Consider the following 25471-nt stretch of genomic DNA (forward strand, 5'->3'; position numbering starts at 1 on the left):
TTTTATTTGAGTTGAAAGGTCTATGGATGGAGTCCGGAGCATTTTCGGGAGGTAAACAATGCTTAAATTGGTTGCAGAGGCTTAGGGTGGCGCAGGAGGGTTACATAGGTTTTATTGTGTAAACAGGCGAAAAGAGCGAAAGTGAGGGTTTTGGCATTTAAACGGGTAAACGATTAACTTTTTAAAATTTAGCGCAAAGTGAATAGTGGATGGTTTTACTGTATGTGGGGAGAGGTTGAGTAGGCTGATCGCACCGCTTTTGGCCGTGGGGTGGTTTTTCTCCGAGGGCATGCGAGCTAAAGTGGTAATGACACGTAACCACAAGGGACTCGAGCAAAACCACGAATCTCGTGTGGTCTCGGGCCTTTAAAGATCGGAGATCAGGAGCATGCGATATGGCTATGGATCATTAGATTTGGGAGTAGATGATCGGATGGCTATCGCATGGTGGAGTTGCACAGAGGACAGTCTGCGGAGATTAGCGGGGCCAAAAGTTAATTACAAGTGATTTGTAATTGATTTAATGAAGTAAGTGCAGGTTTAAAGTATAATGTGATGGGTTTAATAAAGTGGAATCAAGGTTAAAACATAGTAGGTATGTGTTAAACGGGTGTATTGGCGTAGTTAACTTTATAAAGTGGAGGTAAACCAAACTTAGGCTTAAAGGGGTTTTATGGGGTTTTAGGAAAAATAGGAAGATAACAAGGGGAAAGTGATTTCTTCAAAGCGGAATGGGTTTCACGGTAGGGAAAAGGGGTTTTTAGGTAGGGGAATGAGTTTAGAGGGAAAATTGCTAGGACAATGTGTGAAACCAATGGAAAGGTTGAAAATGAAGGGATGATGAGGAAGTTAGTAAGGATGTAGCGGGGAATGAAATGAATGAGGAGAAGTTAACCAAATCAACTTGTGAACATCTTTTCACTTTCGTAACTACTCGTGCACACTAAAACACATGATCAAGCATGGTAAATATAATTCTGCAACTTTTCTTCTACCTATTCATGTACTTACCCTAACATTTTTTCTTTGTTTAATTGGATGCATTTAGGCTAGAAGACCCTTTTATTTCCTTTTTCTTTTAAAAAGAAAACTATTTAATTCTAACCTTATAACATCCAAGGTCTCATATTGAACTGATGAGCTCCTTATTATTCTCTACCTAACTACCGATCTACCAAAATTAAACAGTTTGGCTAGATCTTTATTCTCTAACTATAAACATGAAATCTAAAGCATGAACTAGTAAAGATTAAACTATTTGACTGTCATGGTTTGTGGCCTTTATGACAAGCTACACACTACCATTATTTTTCATAATAAAGTAAAAGTAGTGGCACTTGGACTTGCGCACTTTAAGAGTTTATTGCTTTTTTCTTTTCTCTCTAACCTAACATTTTATTTTTTCCTCTATTTTTTAGGGCATCTATTCTAACATTCTATTTGATATGGACATGTTATCAAGATATTTCCTAACATTTTTTATTCAATATTCCTTCTGTCCATATCCTAGCTTAACTTTTTTTTGAAAAATATTTTCATTTTTTGACTAATTGATTCTAACCTAACAAAACCAAAAAAAATGCTACAACACTCGTCAACATTTTTTGTGGATTTCCATTAAAAATAGGATCACTCGAGAGAAGCGTTAGTTAGCACTAACCTAAATAATATAAAAACATTTTGCAACTTTTAAGGAATGAGATAATGAAATGTGTACATGATCTTCGAGAAGTAATTTCTGTAATTTGAATTTTTTATTTTCATTGGTTTTCATTCTTTAGTTGCCTTACCTATGGTACTATTTCTATTATAAAAAAATTTGTCTTTCTTTCCAATAAAAAATGACTTTATATATAATATTAGACATCAAAATTTAATAGCAGAAAAACTCTCACAATTCAAAGAAGAAGGGAAAACTAATAAAAAATACTATTAAATTTGTATTAATTTTTTTTTCAACTTTTACGAAGATTCAAGTGTATTATTTTGTCTTTATAATTTCCGAGTAATTATTCATTAATAATATAATTTAACAAAAACTAATGAAATATCAAATCTGTATTCTTTATTTTTAATGTTTTTTTAAATCATTATATTAGTATTTGTTGTATTTTATCTTTATTTTTTACAAATTAACAATTTTGATTTTGTAGTTATTTAATCATAATTATTCAAAGTTTATTTAGTTATTATTTAAATTTTCATAAACATTTTAAAAAGTATGCTAATTTTGGTACGATTTACCCTCGATGGGGTGAATATCAAGGCAAACAGGGGAGTGCAGGTTACCACCACTCCACCATAATATTAGGTTGGGAGAGATTGCAACATGTCCCCAACAAGTGTAATCGATATGCAAAGGGTATTCACACTCCTTGCAAGAAGATAGATGAGGATAAATTTGTGGAACGAGGTACACGACACTAAATGTGCAACACATAGGGTGGCCATCATGACCAACATGCTTGTGTTGATTCACTTGTTTGGATCAATAGTCCATAACAAGAGGAATACAGTCTCGATTCATGTCTGATAACTGTAGACAAAATCTAGGTATGAGGATATAAGTGGCAGTAAAGCGAGTAGCCATGGAAAAAGTTGTAAAGTGAAGGGTTTCATTTTACTATGTTTTGGTCCATTGGAGAAATGTAAGTGTCATGAGTTGAGGATTATTGTTTTAGCAAGTTCCATTTCTAGCTGGCGGATTGGGTTCATGAATCGCCTCAATAAATTCTTGAAGAATAGGATGGCAAGCACTTAGATGGAAAAGTTGGAAATAATTATGATTTAAGTTGTTTGACACAGGGAATTATGGTGGAGCCTCACTATTTTCACTTCATGTAATAAGTATCCATGTTCTTGAAGTCCTCCTTCTAGTTATATGTTATGTCTATTTTATTTATAATTTAATTTTGGTACCTCATTCTCTATTGCCTAGACTTTACTGGTTATTGGTATTTCCAAATTCGTTGTACATCTTCTGGTGGTTTGTACTTGGAGAGGCTTGTGGAGGCTATAGAATCGTTGACTCTATGTTAGTTTTATGAGATTTATTTGTTCTAGGGATGATCATTGTCGTATCTGTCCTAAAGTTTCTTGGGGTTCTTTTAATCTCAGGGGGTGGTGTTTTCCTATCAGTGTAGTGAATATAACAAAGACTCAAGTCCCATGGCTACATTTTGAGAGTATCCTTCATATATGGTGGTATATGTTATTATGAGACTCCTTGGGTTTTCGTTGGTCCACTAACTCTCACTTGGAAACGCGGGTTGGGTGGTGGTTTTAACCTTTATTTCAAATCTTTTCTTTGGTGTCAACATAATTTACCTAGCGGTTTTTTAAACTTGAGGTCGCATTGAAGCGTGTAGTTAGCAAGGGTGGAGTATTAATGCTATGGCAAGGGAATTTTGTTGAGCAGGAAAGGGTGCCACACTAGTGGCATTTTAGGTTATTTACCTCAGAGATTTTGGTTATTTCAAGGTGAGGTGTCTTCGTGTCGAAGATGATATTTTTACCAAATCAAATTGTGTTCCATAATCTAGGCTCTAGGTGTTGTCCTCTCCATGCTTAGTCAAAGATCATGGGTAAGGGGAAAGGAATGTTCCCATGGAGGAAATATTCCTCTACATCACTCAATTGAAGGTTTTGTAGACAAATATAGGGATAAATCCCTGTTGATGTGAAGGAGGAAATGACTTGGTCTAGAGGGGAAGCCTCTTCCCACATAACTTCCCTCTTAGATACTAAAGTGTTGGAGAATGGACATAATGGATCCCTGATACGAGACATATGTGAGGAATATTTATTCAATATATGCAAATAATAGACTTGTATTGGAAGATGAGGCTCTTATTAGGACGTATTCTTTTTTATTGGATTTCCATGAGTCTCCGAAGGATATGTTACGATACTTGGATCACATGGATCGACAGTAGAAATATTTTGATAGCAGGATGGAGAATATGGACCACAAGCTGGTGAGGATAGAACAACGTCTCGGTATCCCACCAATAACCCATAGAACTCTTCAAAATCCAACTACTCTTATCCCAATAGAAGGCTCCGATTATGATCCCCTTACATGATTATGTGATGGTTCCTGCTGATGGTTCCACTTTTATAGTTTATTTTGTGCAAGGCCACATATGCTACTATCTTGATTTAGGCTTGTTTGAAGATGTTTGTGTATATTTCTAGTTGTCTCTCTTGTCCCTTGGAAGGGTATGTTTTTTATTATGGTCTGATCACCCTGTGATAGATCAATATGACTTATTGTAATCTTTGATGTAATCACTAATTTTCAGAGTTAACAGAAATCACATCAAAAAATATTAAAACTAAATAAATAAATTAGACAATCTACATTAATTCACGTCCTTTAGTTTAACAATGATAAAATAAAAATAATTCAAAACATTACTTTTAATTATTCTATAATTTAAAATGAACTCTTACATTAACATAATTCGATGAAAATATATGAACTCAAATAAATATGTCTCGCTTAAATTTATAGAATATTTATATAATCTATTTTTTAAAATTTATTTGATCTCAATAAATATTTCATAATTAAAAGTTAAAATGAATTATAATAAAACATATCAATTTTATAATAAATTGATTACTGAGATTAAATTAATTTGATGAATATAAATCTAAATCTTTAATCCAAATTTATCAAATATTTGGATATCATTTTTTGAATTTATTTGATTTTAATAAATAATATATAAATTAAAATTTAAATGAATTTGAATTGATTTATGTATGTGCAAGAAAAAGGAAAATTATTTTTTCCTTATATTTCAACACTATTTTATTTTCATATTTTAAAATATTATATATTTAATAAAACAATTATTTTAATAATTTTCAATCAAATTTTAACCTTAATGGATAGATATATGTATAAATTACAAATTTTATATTTATAAAATAATAAAATATAAGAAATATTTATATTTGATTAAAATTCAAAATGAAAATGTATTTGTTATAATATTTTTAAATTGAATTAAAATATATACATTTATGCTATTATTTGAGGAGTTATTTTTAGTGCGACTTTTTGGAAGTTTTTACGGTGGGTTTTTCTTGTATAATTTCTCTAAAATTCTGTAGGAATTTATTGAAATCACAAGCTTGATGAGTAATCCTTGTAATCGAAGTGCCCTAGGGGTTCTGCACAGTGTTGAATCCACATCTACAGTAAAAAAAACTAGTTTAAATAACGCAAATTAAGAGTTCACCTCAAATTTTTCTAGCGGATTGTGACACTGGAAAGTCCAAAAAGTCCATTATTTTATAATTATGTATTTCAACTAAAATTAATAATTGAATATATAAAATTGGATTATTTTTTTTAAATAAAATAACATAAATAAATAAAATTAAAAAATATATATATCTTTTAACCTTGTTAAAAACAAAAGCATATGTAAGATTAGTATACTAATCTAAAATATAAAAATAGTAAATTAGTAATAATAATAAAATATTAAGTTTAACATTTTAAGCATATTGACTAATAGGGTTATAAAATTATGTTTTATGGGAAAGCATTGCATACCATTAAAATATGTATTATTCTTATTAATTAACAAAAGTTTAGTTTATTAGTTTAGTTAATTCAAGAGTTCACCTTCCTTTCATCCAAGGGATGATAGACAATATTGCGAGAATTGTGAAGAAGCATAATGTTCCCTCAAGATTTAGGGCCCTCAACACCATTAGAAGTTACCTAAAATCTGTTGAAGACCATATGAACCCTATGGATATGAAAGGTGTTTATATCATCTGATTTTCTTGTGGAACCTCATATAATGGATGATCTTCAGCTTTGGCGGAACATGTAGAGGAGACCAAGCATCATATATGCATTGAGGAGGCTAAGGTTATCGCGAAGTTTTCTCATTTTCATCACCGTAAGTTTAGGGAAGCCATTGAAATTTAGACGACATCAATTAATCTTAATAGGGATGACGAATGGAAAATTAGTAGTTGTTCGATTCCCACCCTTTCTTCATAGTTTTTTCTCCGTATTTGTCTAGGATTTTTGTCTCGTTTCTTGTTTTTTCCCTGTTTGTATTGATTTCTCCCTGTATGATTTATTAATCCTCATTTTTTTTCCATTTTACTTCTTTATGTAATTTTCATCTTGATTCATTGCTAGAGATTTTTTCCCCCTAGCCTCGATTTATAAATTTGTTTTTAATCCTTCAATATTTATTTTTATATTCTTATTTCTCTTAGTTAAGTCATAAGTCATATTTTTCTTTAATTTATACATATTATCCATTTAATTTATAACTAAAGATTAGATTCTGAGATTTAATCATTTATAATTAGGTGAAAAAGAATGTCCATAGTTATTTATTTCCTTTATTATTTATTTATTTATGTGTTTCTTCGTCATTTGATATATTATTATTAATCTAAAATTATTTTTATTCCTACATTATCTTAGATATTTCTTCTCAGAATAATGCTTATTATTTTAGTTCCTAAATTATGAATTTGTTATAATCCTTGAGTTAAAATCTAAAGTTAATTTTATGAATTTAATTAATATATTTTAAATTATTTAGTTATAAATAATGATTATTTAAATTTATTGGTTAAAATTAAATATATATATATATATATATATATATATATATATATATATATATATATATATATATAATCAAGTATTATAAAAATTATTTAAATAATATAAAATATTTCCCTTTTCCTCTCCAAGTCAAATATAGTCGTTTTCTTTTAACTGATAGGATTTCGATAGGATGGCTTGTCTTCCTATTTAATATGTTTCCTCAATTTGTTTGTTCATCTTGTCCTGAAGATGAACCACACTGGTTGGTTTGAAACATGTCAACTAAAATCTTCTAATGTGATTTCTTCCGAAAATGTTTGAAATATTCAAAAGCATAGTTTATTAAACTCATCAAGCAAGGTATTTGGATAGTTTTCTAAATGGGGGATTAGAAAAAGGAATAGTAATTACGGTATTCTTATGACTGGTTGAATGGTAGATTAGACAAAGGTAAAGTAGACTCTGTGACAGGGAAACAAGGACAATGGTCCATGGAGAAGCCATGCCGAAGTATTGTGAAACCATGAATAAGGATGCAGAGCCTTAGCGATAGTAGTGTTTTTCACAGAAGAGGATTGTTCCTCGTTGAAGTGTGTAGGTGCAATGAGAATTAATTCTCACTGTGGAGAAAATATTCAGGTGCCCATTCTTGTGGTTAACGCAATGGCAGTGACAAAGGCCGGTGCAACGGCAGTGTGGAAGAGCCATGTCGAGGTATAGTGCAGAGTGTGAACAAAGAATAGTGTGGTAGCATTGATTGGTGGAACAATAGAAGAATAAAGCCCAAGAGCCCAGATGCGAAAAGTGGGGGGAAGCGACATAGTTTCCAGTGAGAGCTAAGTGGAAAAATCTTTGTGTGTGTGGAAAAATGTTTGTGTGAGTAAGGCTAAGAGAGAGTATGTTCTATAGAAAAAGGCTGAGAGTTTCTATGTAGAGGTTAGAGACCCCGAGAGCTCCACTACGTGAGTAAAGACTAGAAGCTTCTTGTGCACTATGTTAAAGGCGGTAGTCTCTTTTGCTGTGTGAGCAAGGCTGAGAGCTGAGCCTATGCTATGTGAGATAGGTGAAAATTTCCTATGCTGTAAGTAAGGCCAAGTGTGCGTTGTGGAGAGAAATAAGTTGAGAGTTGTGTGTGTGTTATGGAGGGAAAAAGGTCGAGAACTGAGGGATTGTTGATGAACGTAACATAACAGAGTTTCATGGACTGTGATGAGTGATTGTTGTTTAATAGATCAGTGTGCTGTTGCAGAGTGTGTAGTGTGAGTAGAGTAAGCAAAAACCAAAGTTGTTATTAGGCAAAGTGGCTGCCAAATTACAAAGAACATTTAGTTCCAATATGAGTTTCGATTCGTGCCTGCATTCATGAAGTTGGTGCTTCCATCTCTGTTGGGTGCTTGAGATGGCTTGGGGGTTGGTGCCTCCTACAAGTTGGTTCTTGCATAGATCCAAGGAGCTGCAAGTTGTTGCTTATAACAAATCCATGAGGTCGGTGCCTCGCATGGTACTTATAGTTAGTTGGACAGGTGTATACAAATAGAGGGAGTTGGTTCTTCCTGCTAGTTCATGCTAGCAAACCATCAAAGGGATTTGGTACTTCCTGTGGTTGAGTGTTCATAGAACAAATTCATGTAATAGAGTAGCTGCACTTATTTTACATCAATAACAACAACAATATTTGTGGTTTTTTCCGATAAGGGTTTCCATGTGAAAGACTTGTGTCTCATGTGTATGAAACTCATGGTGTGTATGGTTGTATTTTGATTTAATGTTGTTTCCATATTACATATTTCTGATCATTATATGGATGGGTGCCAAGCTTGAACAAGAAAAGTAAGTATGCATAAAAATTTAAAATTAGCCTTAACGCTCATTCACCCCCCTTTCTGTATTATCATTGTTTCCAACATAAATATGTTAGTCTTCTTTTAGAACAGAGAATGTATTTGCATGTATAATGGACTTTGTAAATAACTCTATTTTGGAAGAGATGTTTTTTCAAAAGGGATTTACATTTGCATGCACTATAATAATATCTATTATGCTCAGCTTTCCTTAAAAGGAGGTGTACATTTTCATGCATAATGATAATAATATTAATATCTATTTTGAAACATTACTTTGTGACATGCACGAAGAAGAATATCAGGCGCTTACTTTCTTGAATAAGTTTTATGTAATTACACTTATGGAAAAGAAAAGCTAACATGCTAGTATCCTTTAAATCAAAATGGATGATTACAATGGTTCTCCTTACAAAAAGAGCATGTTCTTATTCGAGAAGAATCATACTAATGTGGTATTTATTTTGACATTCTTTCCTAATTATTTGCTTATAATTAATGCTTGAGTATCATTTTTAGAAGAAGCATGTTGCATTTCATGTATACACATTAATAGATGTTGGTGAATCACTATTAACATTTATTAGTGGTCGATCAATACTTTATCTGATTATGATATTGAAGTTTGATGATGACAATAATGGCAGGAAAGGGTGGTGAGTTATGGAAAGGATTGAGTCCATATAACATTGTGGTAGGTAAAGAACTAATGATGCATGTCGTTGAGTGCAAGTTGTAGTATGGTCCACTGATGGATCCATGAAGCCTCTAGAGTTTTAAATATTGAAAAATTATGGGTAAATGATATCATGAAGATTGTAGTAGATTTTATCTATATATGTTGTATTTAATTTTTCTTGTAATATTTTATGACAATGGTTAAGGGATGGAATCCCTCATAAGCGATTGAGTGAGGGGTGAACACCCTCAACAACATTTAATAATTAAATTAAACATTTGCTAGTTTTCACCCTACAGGGTTTCCAATGTGCTACATTTATGAGGTGGAATCCTTGCGCGAAATGATGTTTATAATATCAAGTATGTGATTAACTGATCTAGTTAAAGGAATCATTAAAATGATGCAATGTTACATCAGAACGTTTATGCTGATATGTTATAACCATGGTTGTTAATGGTTATGTAACTTACTATTCCTACCAAAGTTACTGTATGTAATGATGAAGATTCTATCCAGTGCTTAATGAGAAATCCGAAATAGTAATTTGGATAGTTACCCATGGGTAAATTGTGTAAAACAATTCTAATCCTATGCATTTCCATATGAGGTTATCAAGGGATGTTACAAGTGTTATTAGAGTTGAATGTTGTAGCACTGTTTCCTATGGGAATTTCTAAGAAGAAATGAAATCGAGGTGTGTTACTAGTGGGCATCAACTCAAGTATGAGTCTAATGATCTACATATTGATAGATGTAGTAGATTAATTTTTGACATGAGATACAATACCCATGTTTATAACTTCATTGAAGAGTAATAAGTAATAAAGTCTACTACAAAAATTGTGTTCATGACATTTGAATCTTGATGAGAATCAAAGACAATAAAAAAGCCTTTATTTCACTTATGAACAACATCAGTACTCATTAGTGAAAGTTAGAGTTACTACCAACCCTTGCATATATGACAATATTATTAATACATTTAATGAATATGATTAAAATTAAAATGAAATACTTATAATGAGTGAATACATGAATGTAAAATATGCGAAATGTCCATGAAGAGGATGCTAGCTTGTTTTAAAATATCATTGGAAGAAGCCATTTAGATGTTAAAAATGAATAGTGAATCGAGTAGTGAGACTTGACTTTAATAACTAGTTGTTGATTGACTCTTGTCATGGTTTCATTAAGAGAGTTTGTAGGAGTGATTAGTTAGTGTTGAATTACTAAATATTAAAACTTACATGCATGAATTGGATTTTATTTAATCTTATTGCAAGTTGTAAACAAGTGGTTATGGTAGTTACTTCATGTATCGGTCTGTTGGTGTCAATACACTGTGGGAATTGGAAATGTTTGGATTGTTACCTTAACTGTTATTGACATTTACACATTAATGAATATTTATATATACTTTCATGCACATAGTGTTGTATGCATGAAACTGGAATAGTTACAAAAATGAATACTTGTTTAAACAATGCATATTTATTATTAACGTTGTTGATGGGATTAAGCAGGAGTATCTTAATTGAAACATGGAATCCTATTAAGGTAAAATGATGCAATGTGAATTATAATTCTAAACGAGAAAGTATAATGTTATGATATGCATGATTGTGTTATTTGGAAAATCAGAATGGGTACCACCTATATGTCTATTATGTTTCCTATCAACCTAGTTATTATGGACCCATGTTGTATGAATGCATGACTTACAAAAATGTTTCTTTTGTTTTAAGGATAATGTGAATATGGTTACTATGTAAATTAATTTGGGAAAGAGTTCTAAAAGATAATTTCACATGCCAGAAAGTTGTGGATGGTTTTGAAAGGCATGGAGACCTTGGGTTAATGGTTGTTTCCTACCTGAAGTTGTTGATGGAACTTTTCTACCTGGATTTCTTCTCCCTAGAGATATATAATCTCAGTAAGGGAAAAGAGTTAACGAAGATGGTGAAGAGGAGAAATAGCCTTAGGCAACTATACATATTTTGGTTCCTATTAGACGAGGCCCAAAATTCCTCATAGATGGGACGTTGTCAGAGAAATATGCAAGATGATGCCAAGAGGAATACTATATAGAACCCTATGTGGTCATTGGAATTCTTGAGTTGGTTGGCCAATGGAATTCCAGACTAGAACTTGTATTGTCTATATCAGAGAATTATCATGATGTGGCAATCACTTGATTTGGTTATGGAAAGTAGTTCCCATTGGTTGGGAGGAGCATTCTTTAGCCTATTGTAGTTATCATAGCAGGACAATGAACCAATCATTTATGTCTTATGATTTTTTTATATGTTATTGTAAAAAGATGTTATGTACATGTTGACGAGAAAAAATCATAGTGCTCATAAAGGAATTATTAGAAGTGTAAGCTCCTTCATCGTATTACCAATATTTTGAATATCTATACATGGGCTAATACAATATACACTTGGTGCATTTATTGATCACTTCAATTATTAGAGAGCTAGGTGTTCTCTTAGTAATTTTAGAATAACTATCTGGATGTATTTATGAGTAGATAGGACTATGTGCATGTGATACAACTTTTTATCATTTTGTTGATTAGAGGGTTCATGCTCTCTGAATAATAGGAAGAGTATTGTGGTAAAAATATCAATTGACATTGTATATATGAGTCATAGTTATAAGTATTTTATTTTATTGAAAATGTTGTGACTAATGTCACTATGTTGTATTTCTTTATCATTGATTACAAGGTGCTTAAACCATTGAACTTGTTGCGTAAAAGTGACCATGACTTCCAAGAGTAATTGGTAAGTAACAATAAGTTGGTATAGAGATTTTGCTTTCTTTCTATGAATGTGAATAATGGCTGAGTGATGGAAAGTGGACATTGAATATTTTTGAGGTTATAAATGCTTATGACTATTGATAAATGTTATTGTTTTGCCTATGGGTATTTCTTGGAAATGAAATCCTTCATTTTGGAAGGGGATGGATTCCCTTTTTGGTGGGTTAGAGAGTTATATCATGTGTAAAATTTAAATTTCGAGTGAAGATGAACACCGAGGATGGTGTTCCCTTCAAGGGGTGGAGTATGTAATATCGCATAATTACTTAGTATGGATAGCAAATAATAATATTTACTTCTAAAGTTATGAATTAAGAATATGTTGCAAACATAATTTGATTTTTACTTCAGCCATTTACGAATTAAAATTTGTTCCGAAACTAATTTAAATGTTGGTGAAACTAAAATGGAAAAAAATAACAAGATTCGGGAGAACGTTTTGCTTGCTCTTTTGAAGAGGAGTGTGAACAAGAGAGAGGATATTTTTCATACTTGAGACATGTATATTCTCTTGTTGGACCTTCATACGTGCTACCGAAGGTTTCTCCCACTCCCTCTAGCTTGCAAATTCGCAGACAACAAACTATCCCTAAAATAATACACCATATATTTAATGCCATGAAATTTATTATTTATTAAATTTAATTTGAGTAGCTCAATCAAGATTCAATTACAACCACCCAACTGACTTTGAAAGAAACACAAAAAAGGTTGTTGAATTGGCGTTTTTGGGAGGAATGGTCAATTTTTCGGTGGACCTCCTCATACTTTTTTTTTTTTATAAATGGAACATGTATACAGTATAGGGGGACTAGTTGTTATGTTTTCTATTGAAAAATAGAATGCCTTAACAAGAGTAATTTTGAAACATGGGAAGTAGGGAACTCGTTAGTTATCTTACATGATTTATATTAATGATTGTTTGGCCAAACGATTTTAGTGCTGAGAAAAGCTCCTAGAAATTGATGTCCTCGAACTTTTGGAACTATATAAGAAGCACGAGACATACTAATAATGGGTTAGTAGAGAGGGATTCTCCTGGCCAAAACAGAAGCTCAAATCATGCCAGCCATATGAGATATAAGTATATACATGTTGTTTACATGTTATTTCTTGAAAATCTTAGTTACTATATTATTTTCTCAAAAAGGAGAAGTATATACATGTTGTTTACGTGTTATTTCTTGAAAATACAAGTCACTATATTATTTTATGAGAAAAGGAATGTTTATATACCTTACACATATAGATGATTTTAATGATGTTTTGTTCTTGGGAAGGAATGCATGATAAATTTACACATAAAATAATTTACATGGAAAGCTAGGAATATGTTATTAGCATTTGCATTATTTCCCTTCACTCCATTTTTGGAAAGGAAACATTGCCATACACTATTTTTGGAAAGAAAACATATATATAAAAGATGATATAAAAGTTTCCTTGAGAAAATAAAAGAATATTTTATTTGACTTCTCTAGCTTAATTCTTGGAAATACTTCCATGACTGCAACTATAAGACTACAACTATAAGTTAACAAGAGTAACAGTTTATATGTTTCCATGGGTTGTGAAGTAAAGAAAACTAATTATATCCATAAATATATATGCATAGAAAACATAAGTTATCCAAGTGGTTGTTTCGAAAAGGTTGCAAGTAATTTGTATTTTTATGCATAAAAGGGAAACTATTATGTTAATATTCTTTAGATAAGAATTTCCATTACATGAAAAGAAATATAATTATTGTTTTATCATTTGAAATAATTGTTACTTGATATTTAGTTAACGTGAAAGTAATAAGTTCCTTTCGTGCACCAAAATAGAACTATTATGTTGGATATTTATTTAGAGGAAATAGTTATTTGTGTGCAAAAAATACAGCTACTATTCTTTATTTTTCTTGAGAGGAAATAAGTTATCTGCATGCACAAAATAGAAATATTGTGTTTGATCAGTTGAAAAGAAATATGGTCTTTGCATCCATGAAAAGTACATCTATGATGTTGGATTATTCATATATATATATATATATATATATATATATATATATATATATATGCATTGAAAGAATATAATTATTGTGTTAGACCTTTTCAAGTGAAACATGGATTTGCGTGCAAAAAAGAATATTTATTATGTTAGACCTTGGAAAATAAAACAAGCTATTGCATGTAATAAATGCATTAGCTTTCCTTTGTATATATATATATATATATATATATATATATATATATATATATATATATATATATATATATATATATATATATATATATATATTGACACAAGAAATTATAACTAAACACATTAGTTTTCTTTTAGAATAGAGCATGTATTTTCATGTACAATAGACTTTGTAAATAACTCTATTTTGGAAAAGACGTTTTTTTAAAAGGATTTGCATTTGCATGCACAATAATAGTATCTTTTATGCAAATTTTTCCGTAGAAGGAGACGTATATTTTCATGCATAATGATAAAAATATTAATATCTATTTCGAAAGTTTTCTTAGTTACATGCACAAAGAAAAATATGAGGGGCTGACTTTATTCAATAATTTTTTATATAATTACACTTATGGAAAAAGGAAGATAACAACTTAGTATCCTTTAAATCAAAATGGATGATTACGGTGGTGTTCCTTTGGAAACGAACATGTTCTTGTTCGAGAACAATGATAGTAATGCGGTACTTATTTTGACATGTTTTACTAATTATTTACTTATAACTAATGCTTGAGTAGAATTGTTAGAAGAAGCATGTTGTACACATCAGTAGATGTTAATGAATCCCTGCAAACATTGATTAGTGTCTGATTAATAGTTTATCTAATCATGATATCAAAGTTTGATGGCGAAAATAATGGCAGGAAAGGATAGTGACTTGTGCAAAGGAGAGATTATGTATAACATTGTGACACGTAAGGAACGAATGGTCCATGCTAATGAGTGCGAGATGCAGGATGGTCCACTGATGGAAACACAAGGCCACAAAGTTATAAATATTGAGGATTTCTGGGCAAATTATATCATGATGATTATAATAACTTCTAACTATATATGTTGTATTTAAATTTTCTTATACGATTTTATGACAATGGTTAAGGGATCGAATCCCTTATAAGACATTGAGTGAGGGGTGAACACCCTCACGAGCGTTTAATAATAAAATTAAACGTTTGCTAGTTTTCACCCTACGACGTTTCCAACGTATATCATTGTCTAATTATGTGGTTTCCTGTTCTGCTAATTTTATTATGTAGATTCCTTACATGAACTGATGTTTATAATATCAAGTATGTGATTAACTAATCGAGTTAAAGTAATCATGAAAATGATGAAAGGTTACATCAAAAAGTTTATGCTAATATGCTACAACGATGGTTGTTAATGACTATGTAGCTTATTATTCCTACTAAATTTATTGTATGTAATGTTGAAGATTCTATCTAGTGGTTAATGAGAAATTTGGAATAGTAGTTTGGATAGTTACCAGTGGCTAAATTGTGTAAAAAAATTCTAATCATATGCATTTCCATGCAAGGTTATCGAGGGATGTTACAAATGGTATTAGAGCTAATTTTTAGAGCACTGGCACCTTTCTGAATTGTTAAGTAGAAAATAAATCGAGGTATGCTTCTAGTGGGCATCAGGTCATGTATGAGCCTAATAATCTATATATTGATATATGTCGTAGATTACTTGTTGACATGATATGCATGACTCATGTTTGTAATTGAATTGAAGAGTAATATGTAATAAAGTCTACTACAAAGCTATCTTCATGACATTTGAATCCTGATGAGAATTAAAGTAAATAAAAAAACCTTTGTTGCACTTATGAACAACCTAAGTACTCACTAGTGAAATTCAGAGTTACTACCAACCTTTGCATATATGACAATATTATTAATACGTCTGATAAAAATGACTAAAATTAATATGCACTACATATAATGAGTGAATACGTGAATGTAAAAGTGGGAATGTCCTTGAATATGATGATAGAGTGTTTTAAAATAGCATTGGAAGACGCCCTTTAGATGTTAAAAATGAACAATAAATCAAGTAGTGAATCTTGACTTTAATATCTAGTCGTTGACTGAGTCTTATCATGGTTGCATTAAGATGGGTGGTAGAAGTGATTAGTTAGTGTTGCATGACTAACTATTAAAACTTACATGCTTGAATTGGATTTGATTTAAGCTTATTTTAAGTTGTAAATAAGTGATTATGGTAGTTACTTCATGTATTAGTTTATTGGTGACATCACACTGTGGGAATTGGAAATGTTTGGATTGTTACCTTAACTGTTATTGACATTTAAATACTAATGAATATTTGTATATACTTTTATGCATGATAGTTTTGTATCCATGAAAATAAAATAGTTACGAAAATGAATACTTGTTTAAACAATGCAAATTTATGATTGACATTACTGATGAGATTAAGTAGGCTTAGCTTAATGGAAACATGAAATCCTGTGAAGGTAAATCGATGCAATTGGAATTACAATTGTAAGCGAGAAAGTATAATCTTATGATATGCATGATTGTCTTATTTGGAAAATTAGAATTCATACCATCTATATCTCGGTTATGTTTCCTGTCAATCTAGATATTCTAGACCCACGATGTATGAATGTGTGATGTACATAAATGTTTTTAGTTTTAATGATAATGTGCACATGGTTACTATCTAAATTAATGTGGGAAAGAGTGCTAAAAGAAAATTTCACATGCTAGACAATTGTGGACAGTTTTGAAAGACCAAGAAGCCTTGGGTTGATGGCTATTACGTTCCTGAAGGTGTTGATGGAACTTTCCTGCCTGTATTTCCTGTCCCGGGAGATAGATAATCTCCGTAGGGGAAAAGAGTTAATGAATGGTGAAGAGAATAAAAATATTGAGGTAGTTAGATAGAGATCCTATTGGAGGAGGCCTAAAATTCCTCATAGATGGGATGTTTTTGGAGGAACAACCAGGACACTATCAAGAGAAATCCTATATTGGAACTTATGTGGTCATTGGAATTATTGAGTTCGTTGGGTAGTGGAATTTGAGATTGGATCTAGTATGGTCTCTATCAAGGAACTATCTAGATATGACAATGATTCGATCTGGTTGTGGAAACCAATTCCCATTTTTTGGGAGGACCATTCTTTAGCCTATTATAGTTCTCATAGCAAAGAATATAACTAATTATTTATATGTTATGGATTTTTTTTTTTTTTTTTTTTTTTTTTTTTTTTTTTTTTTTTTTAATGTTTAAGTAAAAAATGTCATGTAAATCTTAATGGGAAAGGAGCCTAGTGTTCATAAAGGAATTATTGGAAGTGTAAGTTCCTTTATTGTATTACCAATCTTTTGAATATTTTAGAAGGCGCTAAGACAATATATACTTGGTGCATTTATTGATCATTTCAATCATTAGACAACTAAGTGTTATCTGAATACTTTTAGAATTATTATGTGGATGTCTTTAGCATGAGCTAAGAGAGTGTGCACACGGTGCAATTATTTATCATTTTGATGATTAGAAGATTGCTGCTCTCTCAAGACTTGAAAGAGTAATGTGGTTAAAACATCACTTGAAATTGCATAAATGAGTGATAGTTATAAGTATTTGATTTGATTGAAAATGTTGTGACTAATTTGATTATGTTGTATTTGTTGATAATAGTTTACAGGGTACTTAAAGAATTGAGTCACTTGCGTAAAAGTTACCATGACTTCTAAGAGTAATTGGAAAGTAATAGTAAGTTGGTATAGATATTTTGTTTTCTTTCTATGAATTTGAATAATGGCTAAATGATGGAAAGTGGACCTTGCATATTTTTGAGGTCATAAATGTTGTTGACTAGTGATAAATGTTATTTATTTTCCTATGGGTAATTCTTGGGAATGAAATCCTTCATTTTGGAAGGGGATGGATCCCCTTTGTGGTGGGTTAGATGGTTATATCATGTGTAAAATTTAAAGTTCTAGTGAAAGATGAACACCTCAGACGGTGTTCGATTTAAGGTGGGGGGTATGTACTATCCCACAATTACTTGGCATGGCTAAAAAGTAATAATATTTACTTCTAACATTACGAATCAAGAATAAGTTGTGAACATAATTGTATTTTTATTTCAGTCATTTACGACTTTAAATTGGTTCCAAAACTAATTTAAATATCGGGGAACATAAAATGGAAAAGAAAGAACAAGATTAGGGAGAACATTTTGCTTGGTCTTTTAAAAAGGATTGCAAACAAGAGAGAGGAAATTTTGCATACTTGAAACATAGATGTTCTCTCGGCAGACCTTTGTATGTGATACCGATGGTTTCTCCCACTCCCTCTTGCTTGCAAATATGCAGACAAAAAAATATCCCTAACATAAGGAATCAAAGATTTAATAACATGAAATTTATTATTGATTAAATTTAATTTGAGGGGCTCAATCAAGATTCAGTTGTAACCACCCAATTCACTTTGACAAAACACACAAAAATGGTTCTTGGATTGGTTTTTTTGGGAGGAATCCTCTAGTTTTTAGCGGAGCTCCTCCTATTTCTTTTTAAAAGGGAGACATGTATCCAATACATGGGGTACTAGGTGTTATGTTTTTTTGGGAAAAATAAAAGTCCTTGAGGAGAGAAATTTTGGAATACAGGGAGTGGGCAACTTGTTAATTATCTTAAAGGATTTATATTGATGATTTTTTTGCCGAATGATTTTAGTGTTGAGGAAAAGCTCTTGGAAATTGGTGTCCTGAAATTTTTGGCACTGTATAAGAAGCACGAGACATAATAATAATGGGTTAGTAGAGATGGATGGTCTCGACCAAAGTAGAAGCTCAAATCATGTGAGACATCTGAGATATAAGTATATACTTGTTGTTTACATGTTATTTCTTGAAAAGATAAGTTACTGTATTATTTTTCAAAAAGGATAAGTATATACATGTTGTTTACATTCTATTTCTTGAAAATATAAGTTACTATATTATTTTCCAGAAAAGGAAATTTTATATACCTTATACATATAAATTATTTTAATGAGGTTATGTTCCTGGCAAAGAATGCATGTGAAATTTGTGCATAAAAGAATTTATATGGAATTTGTGCATTGTTTCCCTTCCCTCCATATTTGGAAAGGAAACATTTGCATACACTATTTTGGAAAGAAAACATACTTATATATATACATAAATTATAAAAAATGATATAAAAGTTTCTTGAGAAAAGAAAAGAATATTTTATCTCACTTCTTTAGATTAATTCTTGGAAACACTTCCATGACTACAACTATAAGACTGCAGCTATAACTTAACAGAAGTAACTTTTTATAGGTTTTCATGGGTTATGAACTAAAGAAAACTAATTAAATTAATTTCTTGAAAAGAAACCATAAATCTCTATGCATGGAAAACATAGGTTATGCAAGTTTTTTTTTTAAATGTTGCAAGAAATTGGTATTGTTATACATAAAAGAGAAACTTATTTTAATATTCTTTAGATAAGACTTTATAGTGCATGCAAAGATAGATAATTATTGTGTTACGATTTGAAAGAATATGTTGCTTGGTATTTAGTTAAGGTGAAAGGAATAAGTTCCTTGCATGCACCAAAATAGAACTATTATATTGGATATCTGTTGAGAGGAAATAAGTTATTTGTGTCCAAAAAATACAACTATGATGCCTTGTTTTTCTTGCAAATAAGTTATCTGCATGTACAAAATAGAAATATTGTTTTTGATCTCTTGAAAAGAAATATGGTGTTTGCATCCATTAAATGTACATCTATGATGTTGGCTTATATATATGGAAAAAATATGATTATTGTGTTACACCTTTTGAAGAGAAACATGAATTTGCATGCAAAGAAGTGTTCACACAAGAAATGATAACTAAACACGTTAGTTTTCGTCTTGAACAGAGCACATATTTGTAGGTACAATAGGCTTTGTAAATAACTCTATTTTGGAAAGGACGGTTTTTTGAAAAGGGATTTGAATTTGCATGCACGATAATAGTATCTATTATGCTAAGTTTTCCTTAGAAGGAAACGTACACTTCCATGCATAATGATAATAATATTAATATCCATTTCAAAATATTACTTAGTTACTTGTGCAAAGAATAAGATGAGGGGCTGACTTTCATGAATCAGTTTTTTGCAATTACAGTTATTGAAAAAAGAAGCTAATAGGTTAGTATCATTTAAATCAAAATGGATGATTACAATGGTGTTCCTTACGAAAAGAAGATGTGCTTGTTTGAAAAGAATCATAGTAAAGTGATATTTATTTTGACATGCTTTGCTAATTATTTTCTTATAATTAATGTTTCAGTAGTATTGTTATAGGAATCGTGTTGCATTTGATGTATACACATGAATATATGTTGATCAATCACTATTAAGATTGATTAGTGGTTGATTAGTACTTTATCTAATCATGATATCAAAGTTTGATGTTGACAATAATAGCAGGAATGGATGATGAATTGTGGAAAGGATAGATTATGTATAAGAATGTGGTAGGTGAAGAACTAATGGACCATGAGATGGTATAGCGATGGAACCATGAGGTCACAGAGTTATAAATATTGAATATTTGTGTGTAGATGATATTATGATGCTTGTAATAGTTTTTAATTAGATATGTTGTATTAAAATTTTCTTGTAAGATTTTGTGATAATGGTTAAGCGATGGACTCCCTTATAAGCCATTCGATGATAGGTGAACACCCTCATGAGTGTTTAATAATAACATTAGAAGTAAATCCATTAAATCTCATGTAATAATATTTCTTGCTTATTTCATAGAGAATGATATCAATAAATCCCATGTAAATCGCTTTTTTTGAATCGAAGGCTTTATCCTCAGCTCTATTTACACCTAAGATTTGGAAACGATTTGTTGATGACCCCTACACCATATGCCAGCATGGGCCTAATAAATTAGATCTCTTTTTCCAACATCTCAATAATTAGTCTAATGTCATTAAGTTTACAATGGAGCGTGAAGTCGATGGTTGCCTTCCTTTTCTTGATGTCCTCATTTCTAGGAAAGTTGATGGATATTTCTCCCATGAGGTATCTCAAAAAAAGACTCATACTGAGTAGTATATTCATGCTAATTCCCACCATTTCCCTGCTCAAAAGGTAGGTGTTCTCAATGCGTTAGCCACTCGTGCTCTTAGAATTTCTAATGACAACCACTTTTCTAAAGAAAATTCCCATCTCCTTGATTTCTTTGTCCAGAATGGTTATAGTAGGCAGTAGGGTGTCAAAGCTTTCCTCAAAGAGAGTAAGGGTCCCAAGGTCAAGAAAGAACCCATTGATCGCAGTTCAAGATTCCACATCCCCTTCATCCATGGGACCATAGAAGGAATTGCGAGAATCCTGAAAAAGCATAATATTCGCTCGACCTTTAGACCCCTCAGCACCGTCAGAAGCTCCATTAAATCTGTCAAAGACAAGGTGAACCCTATGGACATGAAAGGTGTCTATATCATCCCTTGTTCCTATGGAACCTCATACATTGGTGAAACTGGTTGTTCTATTAACGAGAGGATTAAGGAACGCACTGGGGATATCAAGCACGGGAGGACCAAATCCTCGGCTTTGGCCGAGCATGCAAAAAAGACCAAACACCATATTAGCATTGAGGAGGGTAGTGTTATTGCTAAGATTCCTTGCTTTCATCATCGTAAGTTTAGGGAAGCCATTGAAATTGAGAGGTCTTCCAGTAATATTAATAGGGATGACGGCTGGAGAATTAGTAGTTGTTTGATTGTCGCCCTTTCTTCTAAAAATAAAAATAAAAAAAATAATGCAGCTATAAGTTAACAGGAGTAACCTTTTATAGGTTTTCATGGGTTATGAACTAAAGAAAACTAATTAAATTAGTTTCTTGAAAAGAAACCACAAGTATCTATGCATGGAAAACATAGGTTATCCAAGTTTTTTTTTAAATGTTGCAAGAAATTTGTATTTTTATACATAAAAGAGAAACTTATCTTAATATTCTTTAGATAAGACTTTGTATTACATGCAAAGATAGATAATTATTGTGTTATGATTTGAAAGAATACATTGTTTGGTATTTAGTTAAGGTGAAAGGAATATGTTCCTTGCATGCACCAAAATAGAACTATTATATTGGATATTTCTTGAGAGGAAATAAGTTATCTGCATGTAAAAAATAGAAATATTGTGTTTGATCTCTTGGAAAGAAGTATGGTCTTTGCATCCATGAAAAGTACATCTATGATGTTGGATTATATATCTATATATATCTATATATATATGTGTGTGTGTGTGTGTGTGTGTGTGTGTGTGTGTGTATATATATATATATATATATATATATATATATATATATATATATATAGAAAGAATATGATTATTGTGTTAGACCTTTTGAAGAGAAACATGGATTTGCATGTAGAGAAGAATATTTATTATGTTAGACTTTGAAAAAAAAAAAGTTATTGCATGAAATAAATGGATTAAATTTCCTTTGGAAATATATAAATGTGTGTGTTCACACAAGAAATCATAATTAAACACGTTAGTTTTTGTCTTGAACAAAGCACGTATTTGCATGTACAATAGGCTTTGTAAATAGCTTTATTTTGGAAAGGATGTTTTTTTGGAAAGGGATTTGCATTGCATGCATGATAATAGTATCTATTATGCTAAGTTTTCCTTAGAAGGAGATGTACACTTGCATGCATATTGATAATACTATTAATATCCATTTCAAAATATTACTTAGTTACATGTGCAAAGAATAGGATGAGGGGCTGACTTTCTTGAATAAGTTTGATGCAATTACAGTTATGGAAAAAAAAAACTAATAGGCTAGTATTGTTTAGATCAAAATGGATGATTATAATGGTGTTCCTTACAAAAAGCACATGTTCTTGTTCAAGAAGAATCATAGTAATGTGATATCTATTTTGACATGCTTTTCTAATTATTTTCTTATAATTAATGTTTCAGTAGTATTGTTATAAGAATCATGTTGCATTTCATGTATACACATGAATATATGTTGATTAATCAATATTAAGGTTGATTAGTGGTTGATTAATCCTCTATCTAATCATGATATCAAAGCTTGATGTGGAGAATAATGGCAGGAATGGATGGTGAATTGCAGAAAGGTTAGATTATGTATAAGAATGTGGCAGGTAAAAAACTAATGGTCCATGTGATGGTCTAGCGATGGAACCACGAGATCACAGAGTTATAAATATTGAATATTTGTGGGTAGATGATATCATGATGATTTTAATAGTTTTTAACGAGATATGTTGTATTTAAATTTTCTTGTAAGATTTTGTGATAATGGTTAAGGGGTGGAATCCCTTATAAGCCATTCAGTGAGAGGCGAACACCCTCATGAGTGTTTAATAATAAAATTAGAAATAAATCCACTAAATCCACTGTAATAATATTTCTTTCTTATTTCAAAGAGAATGATATCATTAAATCCCATACAAATCGATATTTGTGAATCCAAGGCTTTATCCTCAGGTCTATTTACACCTAAGCTTTGGAAACGATTTGTTGATGACACCTGCACCATATGGTAGCATGGGCCGGATAAATTAAATCTCTTTTTCCAACATCTCAATAATAAGTCTAATGCCATTAAGTTTACAATGGAGTGTGAAGTCGATGGTTGCCTTCCTTTTCTTGATGTCCTCATTTCTAGGAAAGATGATGGATCTTTCTCCCATGAGGCGTATCGAAAAAAGAATCATACTGAGAAGTATCTTCATGCCAATTCCCACCATTTCCATTCTTCGAAGGTAGGTGTTCTCAACACGTTAGCCACTCGTGCTCTTAGAATTTCTGATGATGACCACTTTTCTAAAGAAAAGTCCCATCACCTTGATGTCTTTGTCCAAAATGGTTATAGTAGGCAACAGGGTGTCAAAGCTTTCCTCGAAGCGAGTAAGGGTCCCAAGTTTAAGAAAGAACCCATTGATCGCGATTCAGGAGTCCACCACCACATCATCTAGGGGACCACAGGCAGAATTGTGAGAATACTGAAAAAGCATAATATTCCCTCGACCTTTAGACCCCTCAGCACCATCAGAAGCTCCCTTAAATATGTCAAAGACAAGGTGAACCCTATGGACATGAAAGGTGCTTATATCATCCCTTGCTCCTGTGGAACCTCATACATTGGTGAAACTGGTCGTTCTATTAACCAGAGGATTAAGGAACACACTGCTGATATCAAGCATGGGAGGACCAAATCCTTGGCTTTGGTCAAACATGCAGAAAATACCAAATACCATATATGCATTGAGGAGGCTAGGGTTATCGCTAGGATTCCTCACTTTCATTATCGTAATTTTAGGGAAGCCATTGAAATTCAGAGGTCTTCCAGTAATATTAATAGGGATGACGACCCGAAAATTAGTAGCTGCTAGATTCCCACCCTCTCTTCTTAAAAATAAAAATAAAAATTTATATTATAATTATAACTATAATTAATATTATTATGAGTATGGTTAAATTTTATTATCTACTGTTATTATATACATACATATAATATTATTATTAGTATTTAGTATTGTTGAAATTTAGTATCTACTATTAGTATATATATACATATTGCTTAATATTGTTAAAATTTAATATCTTCTATACGTATATTTATATATACTTATAATAAAAAAGGTGATTTTTAAATTAAATAAAAATTATTATTAAGTAAACCTAGGCAAATCTAAGTGTTGGGATTATTTAATAATATTAATGTATTTTAGAATAAGATCAAAAACCCTTTTAAATATTATTATAACCCTAATCAAATATAGCTTGAGGAATAGGTTGATAAAAAATAAATTAATAAATAAATAGATAGATAAACAAATAAATAAATAAACATTTAATTAAATTTAAAAATTAAACTTTAAATAAGATATTATACCATTAATTGACTGAATTGAGATTGCTCAAGCGGAGGCGGAGCTTTGGTTCTAGGGTTTCACCAAGTGAGGGATGGAAGGCAACAGGCACCCATGGAGACACATGGAGGAGGGAGCTCTGCTCCCTCCTACAGTAATATGGTAGCAAACAAAGGATGAGGAGGGAAAAAGAACAAACCTCCACAACCTTTGGAGATGAAGACAAAAAACATTGAAGTGTAGAAGGCAGAACGCAGCAAAATCCATGCAGAGCAAGGGACCCACGAAGAAGATTGCCAGGAGGAAAAAGTTGAATACAGAGGTAAGGGGTCAGAGAAAAGAGCTAAGATGGGGCCCTATAAACCCAAAACCATTACTAAACCTTGGGTTATTCTGAATGATCCAACTCTGCAAGCGCACAGGGATCACATGGCAAACTATGCCATCATATGAAAATTTATGGGAATCTGGCCATTAGAGAAAGCGTTGTACACCTGGATAAAATAGAATTGGAAACCAAAGGGGGAGTTAAATATACATCTTGGATCCAAAGGTTTTTTACTGTGGTGTTTATGACCATGGAAGATAGAGA

Source organism: Pinus tabuliformis, chromosome 9, assembly GCF_031772625.1.
Source record: "Pinus tabuliformis cultivar Carrire ecotype Pingquan chromosome 9, CPIR1, whole genome shotgun sequence".
Classification (NCBI taxonomy): domain Eukaryota; kingdom Viridiplantae; phylum Streptophyta; class Pinopsida; order Pinales; family Pinaceae; genus Pinus; species Pinus tabuliformis.